Raw genomic sequence first — 13,448 nt, forward strand, 5'->3', positions numbered from 1 at the left:
ATTATTAATAAAACCTTTAAGATTACTTTATTGAATAAATATCAAAATAGTTAATAAGAGTTTAATACTTTCCTTTTATAATTTGAAATCTATTTTCGATTTAATAAAAATAAGTTCATTATTAAGGAATTCAAAAGTATATAGATTGTATTATATTTTTGAAGTAAAATAATGAAATGGATTCAATTATATTTATATGATTATTTTAGATATAATGATAAGAATTGTATAAAATTTATTCGAATAATTTTTAATAGTTTTAAAGAATTCAAAATAAAGATTTATAAAATCTTTGAAAATTCCAATAAATTAAAAATAATAAAAAATAAAATCTTTAATTTTAAATAAATAGAATTGATATTAAAATATATTATAGAATTTCAAAAATTTATTGGAATAATCAAATAGAATGAAATTGCTATTATAAATCATTATTATGAGAAATTCAAATTGAAAATCAAATTAAAATTAAAAAGATTTATCAAAAATATAAATCTAAATAATTTAATTTAGGATTTTATTGAATTAGATAATCATTTTTATAGATATTGATAAAGTTAAAAATTATATAAATTCTAAGAAAATCAGAAATAAAAGTGTTATTATAAAAATGAAAATAGATTACATTACAATCTATAAAGATATAAAGATTTTATAAAATTAAATATTATATATTATATAAATAAAAACAATAATTCAAAAGAGAAATAAAAATAAAAAAAAACTTATATTTTGGATATAGAAAAATAGAATATTGAATAATAAATTATTAAAGCAAAAAGATAAAAGGAAAAAGAAGCAATTTCAAATCTAAATTTAATAAAGAATAATTTAATATTATTTTTGTGATTCTAAAAAATTCAATTGAATTTGAAAATATTGAGATTTTTATTATTAAAGAATTCCAATAATTATCAAAGAAATTATTATAAAATCAAAAGAATATAAATATAATAGATTTATAAAAACAAAAGTATTATAGAACTTAATATTCTTTATAATAATAAAAAGTTATTAAAATAAAATAGAAATCGATTATATTATAATAAATTAAACAATTTGTTATAATGAATTTTATAGAATCTATTGATTAAATAAAAAAGTAATTAAATAATTTTTTAAAAAAAGGAAAAAAAAGAATTATTAGAATAATGTAATATATAAGGATTTAATTTTAAATATAATTTTATAAAAAGTTTGTAAAATTATATAGCAATTAAACATTATAGAATAAATAAAATAGATATATTATAAGATTTAAATAAATAGATATATATAATTAACTATAATAGATTCAAAAATTATAGGAAATTTTATTATATTAGAAACTATAGAGTATTTGGAAATATTATTTCAAATAAAACAATATCTTTATTAATTATAATTAATTTAATAAACAATTAATAGGGTTTAATAAAAAAATTTGTAAAAAATAATTTTAATTTAAATAAATATAGTTCAATATATAAAGATTATATAGTTTAATATTGTATTATTGAATTAATAATAGATTATTTTAAGAATATTATAATTAAAGATATATAATTCGAGAATAAATTGGATATAAGAAATTATAATATTTGATTAATATAAAAGCAATTATAAAAATATATTAAAAATATTTACAAAATATAATATATATTAAGAAAAGTTGAATATAAATAATATTAATAATATAGAATATTTAATTTAAAGATTTCTATTAAAAACAAAGGTTGATATATCTCTTTAATAAATATAAAAATTAATAATATAATATAAAATTATAATCGAAGTAAAAGAAAGATTTACAATATTAAAACAATATAAAAAATATAAATATATTTTTAAAGAATTAGGAATTTATAAGACTTTATTAAAATACAAATTATAAGATTATAAAATAATATTGAAAAAAGACAAAATGCTTATATATATTCCAATTTATTTAATATCAATTAATAATTTAAAAAGGGTTATAGAATATATTAATAATAATATAATTAAAAAATAGATTAAGGAATTCATATCTCAAATAGCTAATTCAATTATACAAGTATTCAAAAAGAATAGATCTAATAAATTAATTATAAATTATAAAAAGCTTGATATATTTATTAAAAAGAATCGATATTTATCTTTATTAATTATAAGATTAAAAGATTGATTAAATAGAATTATAATATTTATTAAAATGAATTTATATAATGATTATTATTTAATTAAAATAAAGAAAGATGAAAAATAGAAAATCATTTTCAAAATAAGATATAGGTTATACGAATATCAAATTATATTATTCAAATTAATTAATATATTAGTTATTTTTATAAAACTTATAAACAATATATTGTTATAATATTTGAATATTTATTGTATATATTATTTAAATGATATTCTAATATATTCTAATATATTTAAATAATAAGATTCAATATATTAAAAATATTAATAATATTTTTGAAAATCTTTTCAAAACAGATTTATTATATAAATTAAGCAAATACAAATTTTATATAATAGAAATAGAATTTTTAGAATTTATTATATTAAATTAAAGATTTAATATAAGTAAAGATAAGATTAAGATAGTATTTGAATAGAAATAATTGATTATAATTAAAAAAGTATAATTCTTTTTAGAATTTATTTATTTTTATAAAAGATTTATTGAAAATTATTTAAAGATTATTATATTTTTAATTGCATTAATTAAAAAAGATTAAAAAAGTTTTGAATAGATTATTAAAATATAAAAATTATTCAATATATTTAAATAAATAATAATAGAAAAGTTAATATTATTGACTTTTGATTTAGAAAAAGAAATCATAATAAAAACAGATTCTTCAAATTTTATTATAAAAGTAATTCTAAATTAATCAAATTAGAATGAAAAATACTAATCAATTACATTCTATTCCCAAAAATTATTATTAATTAAATTGAATTACAAAATATATAATAAAGAATTATGAATAATAATCAATACATTTAGAAAATAGCAAATATATCTATTAAAAAACAATTATCTTAAAAAACAAATCCAATTATATTACAACAAGAATACTATTATTATATATATATATACAAAATGATAGAATTAGGATTTATTATAGAAAATAATATTATATACTTTTATAAAAAAGTATATATTCCAAATCAAATAATTAAGAAATTTGTAATAGAATAATATAGATTACTGATATATAGATATTAAGGAATTACAAGAATATTTATAAGAATATAGGAAATTAATTATTTCCTATAAATAAAAACAATAATTGAAAAAGTTATTAGAAATATAATATTTATATATATAACAAATCATTATAATATACTTTGTATAATTAATTTTAAATCTTAAATATGCTTTTTCAATTATAAAAGTTTATTATATAAAATTTTGTAATCAAACTATTATTTTCAAAAGATTTTATTATAGGAATTGAATATAATATAATATTTAATATAATAGATAAACTAATGAAATTTATATATATAATATTATTTAAGGAAATTTAGGATATTGAATAATCAGTATATATATTTTTAAAGATTATAGTAAATATATACAGAATATCAAATAAAATAATCTTAAATTGAAATAAACTTTTTATTTTGAAATTCTGAATTACTTTATTAGTATTTATAAATATTAAAAGAAAGTTATTAATATCTTTCTATTCACAAATAGATAATCAAATAGAAAGGATTAATCAAATAATAAAAATATATTTTAAATATTATATAAATTATTAATAAAATAATTGAATAGAATTATTAATTATAATATAATTTACATATAATATATCGAAAATGGAAATTACAAAAATCATTTCAATATAAGTTAATTTTAGATTTAATTTATAAGTATATAAAATCTCGATATTATAAAAGGTTAATATTGAATTAGTAATAATATAAATCAAATAGTTGAAAGATTTTCAAAAAGAATTAATTTTTAATTTAAGATTTATATTTTTTAAAATAATAGTCTACTACAATATAAAATATAATATAGAATCTATATTTAAAAAAAGGAATAAAATTTATTTACTATAACAAAATATCGAAATCAAAAAACCAAAAAATAAACTCAATTACGAAAAACTAAATTATTTAAAATTGACAAAATAATAAAAACAATTAATTATTAATTGAAATTATCAAATATAATAAATATTCATTCAATATTCTATATATTCTTATTCGAATTAATATTATTAGAAGTATTAAATATGTTATTTATAAAAATTGAATTAATCAATTCAAATACTATATACAATATTGAAACAATATTAGATTATAAATATATTAGAAATAAGATTAAGTATTTAATCAAACAGTTAGATTATTTATATTTGAAAAATATATGGAAATTCAAAAAGGATTTCAATTACTTTGAAAAGCTATAGATATTCTATTTGAAATATTTATATTTATTAATAAAACTTTAAGATTTATTTCGAATAATTTAAATAAAAAAGAATTAAAGAAATCAAAGAAAGAAGAATTAATAAAAGTAAATATAATATTAATATTTATTGTTTTTTTTAATATACTTTTTTTCAATCTTTTCCTTTTCTAATCTTTTCTTTTCCTTTACTTTATTAATTTATCAAAAATTTATAAGCTATAACAAAGTATTTCAGATTTATATTTTAATAAGAAATGTTTTTGCTTTTGTAATTATAGGATTTTAATTATAGTCTTTTCTTCTTTTTAATTCAATTTATTTTTTTGTTGAAATAAACTTTTCTAATTATTATAAGACTGAAAACACATGACTTCAGGGTTACGTATTACTAATATTTAGTATTTATAACTTCTCTTCTATAAACTAAAATAATCACCGATTTTCCTATCTTTCAAAATTGTTTCTTAAATATCTAGTTCTAATTATTTCTTTTATTTTATTATTGCAATATAATAATTCATTTTGTTTTATTATATATAATTATTTACTTTATATTTAATATATATAGAAGCTTTTTTTATATAATTATTATTGTTTTCTATTTCTTTATATTAATAATCTACATAAAAAAGAAAGTATTGAAAAATTAAATAGTTATATATAGATCTAAGTTTTTGAATTGTTTTTAAAAAGCAAATGATTATTAAATAATATGTTTTATCACCGAGTGAATCATATTACTAAATGAATTACTTTCATTTTAATTTTTGATTTTTTATTTCAATATATATTTTATTAATTAATTGAAATATAATTAAATAATAAAAAAGTTTGAATACTTTTAATTATTAAAGTTATTTAAAAAACCAAAATATTTAATATTTGAAAAGCTATTAAATTATACAATTTATTATATATAATATTTAATTATAAAATGAATGATTTTATTCTTTATATTGAAATTTAAATAAATTATTATAATTTTATAGAATTAAAAGAGGAAATAATTATTCAATATATATTTAATATAAATTCAAAAGGATTTTTATTTAAATTTAAAATGATGAAAGATATAATAAATTATATTTTTGAATTGAGAAATATAAAATATATTGAAAAGTTTTGGATATATTGATTTGTAAAATATTGAATCGAATTAAAGATGTATTTTAATTGTATTTATAATTTTCGAAAAGCTTTTTGTAAAAATCTTAAGTTTATTGAGAAATGATTTCGATTAATTTTGAATATGTAAATGAAATATAATATTTTTGATTGTGATTTTTATAATTTCAATGAAATAGGTTTTATAATGAATATAATATATTTTGAGATAGTAATAATTAGTATTAAATGAAATAGTAGAAGTAAGGTAATATAATTAGATAATAGGGAATAAACTATAGCAATTATATATGATAATAAGAAGGATAAAATTATATTTCTATTTTTAATGATTTAAAAATAAATTCATTTTTTTAATTGATATATTGAAATTGATTTTCTTATAGATTGAATTGTTAAATTTATATTTAATAAATAAATAAATAATAAAATGGATTTAGAATAATTGAAATATTTTGATAAATATATTAAGAATTAAAGAAAAAATAAATATCGAATATTAATATTAAATAAATATGAAAGTTATAAATCAAAAGTTTTTCAAATATATTATAAAGAGAATAATATTAAATATGTATATTTATTATTATATTCAAATTATTTAATTCAATTATTTAATATAAGTTATTTTAATAATCTAAAATATTTATATAGTATTTAAATTGATAAACTTATTAAGATATATATTAATTATATTTTGAAAATTGAATTTTTTATAGTTTTCAAAATTGTATATAAAAAATCAATTATCTTTTAAAATATGAAATCAGAGTTTCGAAAAACAAGTTTAATTTTATTTAATTCTAAAGTTATATTTTCGAAATTAGATATTCGAATTTATATATTTATCCCTTTTTCTTTTAATTTAAATTAATAGATCTTTTAAACCCTTTATAATTTAATTAAAACTCTTTCTTAATTACTATTAATTAAGTCTTGAATAACTTATTATTAATCAAGCTTTTTTATATTTATATTTGAGATTGTATTAGTTTTAATTAAAGATATAGAGAAATTAGTTTATAAGAATATATTTTTAAATATAGAGATTTATATATTTCGAATAGTAAACGAAGTATTAAATAAATATTGATATATGAAAAAAACTTAGTTATATTAAGGAGGAGTGTTTATTAAATAATAAACTTTTAATATATTATTTTAATAAGAGGTTGATATTCAAATTTGATGTGATGAATATTAAAATAAAGGAAATCCTATTAGGGAAGTATTTTTTAATAGGTATTATAGTAAGTATGGAAAATCGAATTATAATTCAAGAATTTATTAAAATAATGTAATAGATTTTAGATTATTAGATTTTTAATAGTTTTAATCAATTGATTCAATTATTATTGAATAATATAAATTTAAAGTGATAAATTGAAATGAAAGTGATTCATTTGGTGATATGATCCATTCGGTGATAAAATATGTTATAAGCAATTATAGAATTATATTGTCACGGGGGCACGCTTACTAAGCCGGGACGAGGGCTAAGGATCTACAGCTTAAGTAAGTATAGAATTCTTATCTAAAAGAGTTATAGACTTGAATCGAAAAGTTAAATATCAATAATATAATATAAAGGAATCAAAGTATTATTGAATTAATTAATAAAAAGGAATTAGTGTAAATAGGCGATTATATAAAGTTTAATATATGCCCAAATTTGATTAGAATATATAGTTAGTTTTAATTAAATTGAAATATATTTAATTATTTAAGGCTTTTATTCCTTATTGAAAACCTATTCAATATATTCTCTACTATAGAATCCTAATAAACTAATTATATTATTTATCTTGAAAAAGAAGATAACTAATATATTAAATAGAAACAATATTTCAAATATATTATTATTATTATTAAAAAGTCCCCAGATATTTTAAATAATGGAGCTTGAAAGATTAAAATCAAATAAAAAAGAAAATGAATTTCAAAAGTTGAAGAAATAAGAGAAAGAATTAGAATAGATTATATATATTCTAAATGAAAAAAAAAGATAAATTGAAAACAGATTGTTTGTAACCTATCTTTGGTTTATAATTTAAATCTAAATTAGAAAAAAGATAAAAAGAAGAAAAAGGAAATAATAAATCAGAAAAGAAATAGAAAGTTTATAATACTCAAAAAGTATTACAAAGAATCAATAAAGATGTTCTATAAATTTATAAAGAAATATAAAAACATTTTCGAGATTATATTATTAATATATAAAAAAGAATTATATCAAATACTTTGAACTATTATATTTTTAAGGAAAACCTTAATCAAGTACTAGGCAAATATAAAGATATTATTATAAAAATTGATTTAAGGAAAATTTATTGCATTTTTATATAATTTGATATAAACCTTTCAAACAAGGTATTGGGAAATCTTCTTCAAATAATTTAAATTATAATAAAGGATTAGAAATATTTAATAATATATAATCACCTTAATTAAATATAAAAGCAAATTGAAAAATATATTGAAGAAAATTTATATAAATAAATTTATATAAAAATTAAAAATATCTTTAAGAAATGAACTTATTAAAGTTATTATAATTTCTATTATAATAGAAAAAGCAATCATTATAATAAACTAATTCAAATATAATTGGAAAAACCATTATAATAATATAGAATAAAATAATATAATAGAAAACTAAAAGAATTGAATAATATCAATTAATATTAATATTCAATTTAGACAAAATATATATTAAGAATACAATTAACCTTAAAAATATTTAATCTAATTTCAAAGAAAATCTAATTTATTTTTTATATAAAAAGAAGGGATATATTATTATAAATAATATATATTCAAATAAAAAACGAATCAATATTATAAGAATAATAGATTATAATCGAATTATAAAGAGATCAAAAAATGAATCGGATTAATAAATAATATTAATATTATTGATTCAAATATACAACAAATAATAATTAGATATCAAATTTATAATAATAATTATATAATATAATATAGAAAATAGAAAGCAATAAATTCTTTAATCGATTTAAATATAATCGATAAATCGATAATCAGATAATATAGTTTATAAGATATAAGAAATAGATTATACAAAATAAAAGAAATTATTAAAAAAGAAGTATTTATTTTAAAAGAATATTTAATATTTATAAAAGTTTTTAATTTATTAAAAACAATAAAAGAGTTTTAAATAATTCTTTATAAATATTATTATAATAAATAAAGACTTATTCTAGAATTATCTTTTTTATAATAAATAAAAAAGAAAGTACATAATTAAAAAAGGAGTCAATAAAATTATAAAAAAGATCTGGAAGTATTTAATATTGAAATTTTAATTATAAAAGAATTCAATAGAATAGTAATTAAAAAGTCAGATAGTAAACTAGTAATAATAATAATAAAATTATTGAAAGATAATTAGATATATATTCGATTCATTTTCGAATACAATTACTTATAAAATTGAATATAATATCAATATAATTAAAAGATTCGAACTTGCTTAACTGAAAATATAATTACAAAGATCCCAGAAAAGTATCAGAAATTTACAAATATATTTAATATTAGAAAAGAAATAAATTCAATATTCAACTAATTCAATAAGAGTTTCGATTTTATTTGTATTTAAAAAGAATAGGTTTTTCAAATTATATATAAATTATAAAGATTTGAATAAGATAATAATAAAAGATTGATATTTGTTATTATTAATTAATAAAATATTAAATTAATTAATATATATAAAGATCTTTATTAAATTTAATATTAAAAATATATATTACTATGTCCAAATCAAACCTAAAAATAAATGAAAAATAGTTTTTAAAATACAATATAAATTATTCAAATATTATATAATATTATTCAAATTAATTAATATTTTAATTATATTTCAATTATATATTAATTAAATCTTATTTAGATTATTGAATGACTTTGTAATAATATATTTGAATAATATTTTGATATATTTTAAAAATAAGAAAGATTATTATAAATATATTAAAAAAGTAATGAAAAGATTTTAGCAATATAAATTATTTATTAAATTAAATAAATATAAATTCAATATAATAGAAATAAAGTTTTTAGAATTTATTATTATATTAAATAAAGTAATAGTAGATTCAAAATAGATATAGATTATTTCTAAATAATTAGAATTCAAATCATTTCAAAAAATCCAAATATTTTTAAAGTTTATTAATTTCTATCAAAGATTTATATATTAATATTTCTAAATAGTTTTTAAATTTATTAATATATTAATAAGAATAAAATAAAAAAAGAAATCTGGATTTTTTAATATAATAATATAGGGATTAATTAGTTATTTAATATTAAAAAAGAGATTTCAGAAAGTATTAATATTTTAATATTTTGATTTTAATTTAATTTATAAAATAAAAATTAACATTTTTTAAAAGGTTTTGAAAAAAATATTATTTTAATAATTTGATTTCAAAAAGAATAGAAAACAAAAATATTAATATTTAATAATATTTTAATCAAAGAAAATATAATTAATAAAATATTGGTATATTATTTATAATTAAGAATTTCTAATAATTATAAAATACTTTAAAAAATAGAAAAGGTATTTAAAAGAAATATAATTCAATATTAAAGTTATAATCAATTATAATAATTTGAAATATTTTATTTTAATTTAATAATTAGATTAAAAATAAATAAAATATATAATATATCTATTTCAATATAATTTCAATATTTATTATTAAAAGAGATTTACTAATCTTATAAATAGATTTAGTAAAAGACTAAACTATATAGGTAATAATAAAAATAAAGATATTATTTAACTTTTTATATTTCAAAAGAAAATGAAAGGAAAAGTATATATTAAAATAATAAAAACCTATAAAAGAAGTTTTGATAAGGAACTGGAATTTATTAAATTTATTAAAGCTATTTTTAATAATATTTTAAAAAGATTAATTATTAATTATATAATAAATTATATTAAGAGTTTAGGATTTAAAAGGTTTTTAAATGATGATATATTATTCGAATAGATGTAGATTAATATTATAACTAATCTCAATATTCAAGGAGGGAAAGAGAATAAGAAGAGTTGGGATTTTATTAGTTATAATCTATAATTACTAATAGAAAGTATACTAGCTATTTTAAAGATTCGAATTAGAATGATTATTATAATTACAATTGTTTATAAGATTAAAATAAAACTATTATTAGAAATCATTTGGATTATATAGAGAATGAATTTGAAATATATAAAGTTTAAAATAAATATTAATTTAAAAAAGAAATAGAATTTAAAAAATGGAATATTATATATAGATAATTAAATTTTAATATTAAACAATTTTATATTAAAAATAGAATTTTTTTAATTATATTATAATAATATATTTGTAAAGTATTTTGATAAAGAAAAAACAGTAGAATTATTGAAATGAAATTATATATGATAGGGAATATAAAAAGAATTTAGAAAATATATAAAGGAATATAATTTTTATTAATATAATAAAATATAATATTATAAGTTATATAAATAGTTAGAAAGTTTATTATATTTAATTTAGTTTCAATTTAAAATATTAATAGATTTTGTAATAGATTTATTATTTATTAAAAACGAAAAAGATAAGAATCGATTTTTCAATAATATCTTAATAATTATAAATAGGTTTATAAAAATGATAAAATATATTTTATATTATAAAATAATAGATATTATAGAATTAGTATTCCAATTATAATTTAAGATATTTTCAAAACTTGAAATATTTAAGAATATTGTATTTAATAAAGGAATGATTTTTATTAATACTTTTTAATTAATTTTTTATTTTTATATAAAAATAAAAAGGTGTTTTAATATAACTTTTCATTTTTAAATAAATAAATAAATAAAAAGACAAAACTAAATATTAGAATATTATTTATAAATATATATTGAAAAGGAATAGAAAAAATAAAATCTGAAATTAATTATAATAAAATTTATATATAATAATTTGATATATTCAAATCTAGAGTATTTACTTTTTTTTATATATTATAATTGTAATTCAAAAGTATTATAAAGTTATAAAATTATAGATTTTATGAAGAAAAAATATTAAATATAAAAGAACGAATATAATAATTATAAAAGCTTTAAAATGATTTTAAGGATTTATAAAATAAAATATAATAAAATTAAAAGAAATATTATGATAAAAAATATAAATAAATATATTTTGTAATAAGTAATTAAATATTATTTTTAATAAAAAATATTCGAATTAAAAGTAAAGAAATATAGAAAGAGAAAAATATAAAATGAAAATTAGAATTTTAAATAATATGATTATTTAAGATAAAGGATATCAAAAAAGAATAATTCTTTTCCTTTCAATATTAATAATAACAAAAATAAATAACATTTATAATATTTAAAAAAAATATTAAAAAACTTCATACAAATTTTGATATTATTGAAAAGAATTACTAAAATAATTTTATTCATTAATTCTTTTTTTAAAAAATTATTTAATAAAAATAATATAAAAAGCTATAATATTATTATATAAATTAATATAATTTTTAATATATTGAATTAGTTTTTAAGAATTTTAATATATTATAACTGAATTAATATTAACAAAGTTTAAAGGAAATATAAAGAGAATAATATCAATAGTAATTCAATTATTGAATAAATCTATAATCGTTATAATATTTTGAATTATAATTATAAAAGAAAAGGGAATTTGTATTATAAAAGGATTTAAAGATTAATAAATAAAATAATGAAATTAAAAAAGATTAATACCTCTTATATTTTGTTATAAATATTATTCTATATAATATAATATATATATATTTAATCTATATTTAAGATATATAAATATTCTAAATTAAAAAATAAATATTTGATATAACAAAAACAATAATTTTATATTAAAAAATCAATAAAAAAAAAGTATTATAATATAATAAGTAAATTTAATAAAATAATTATTATAAAATAGAAAAAAGTATTAAAAAATAAAAGGAAATAAAAAAAACAAAAAAGCTTAATAAAGAAATTATTTTATAAATTCTTATAATTACAAAAATTATTAATAAAAAAAACAAATAAAAATAAATTAGGATTTCAAATCACATTTAAAAAACTATTATAACAATATAATATTATAATCTAATAATTAAATATAAAAATAATAAATTAATAAAAAATAAAACAAGTTTATATTTCAAAAAGAATTTAATAATAATAAATTGAAAATCAAAAAAATAAAACAAAAGGATTATAAAATCAAACAAAAAGGTTTTCCAAAATAAAAATATAAAAAAAAATATTATATTATAAAAATACATTTATTAAATCAAAACAAATTTAAATCAATCTAAAATAAGAACCAAAAATCTATAGCTTAGATAAATATAAAACTTTTATTCAAAAAAACTATAAATTTGATTTGAAAAATTAAATATTAATAATACAATATAAAAGAATCAAAATATTATTAAACTAATTAATAAAAAGGAATCAATATAAATAAATAATTATATAAAATCTAATATATATCCGAATTTAATTAAGATATATAATTAATTTTGATTAAATTGAAATATATTTGATTATTTAAAACCTTTATCCATATATTCCTTATTACAAAGTTCTAATATATATATTATTAATAAAATCATTTATGAATTCGAAAAATTGAATTATATATAAAAATTAAAAAAATCAAAGTTCTTCTTTTTTAATAAATTTAATAATATATATCTCTATTTAATAATTAATAATATTCCAAACTTTTTATATTTTATTTTATATTTATTATATCTTTTATTATTGTAAATTAAAAATATATAAAGAATAATTATATATATATAATATAAAAACATACTCAAATAAATAATTAAAAAACTATATAAACAA

This window comes from Botrytis cinerea, chromosome 11, assembly GCF_000143535.2.
Source record: "Botrytis cinerea B05.10 chromosome 11, complete sequence".
Classification (NCBI taxonomy): domain Eukaryota; kingdom Fungi; phylum Ascomycota; class Leotiomycetes; order Helotiales; family Sclerotiniaceae; genus Botrytis; species Botrytis cinerea.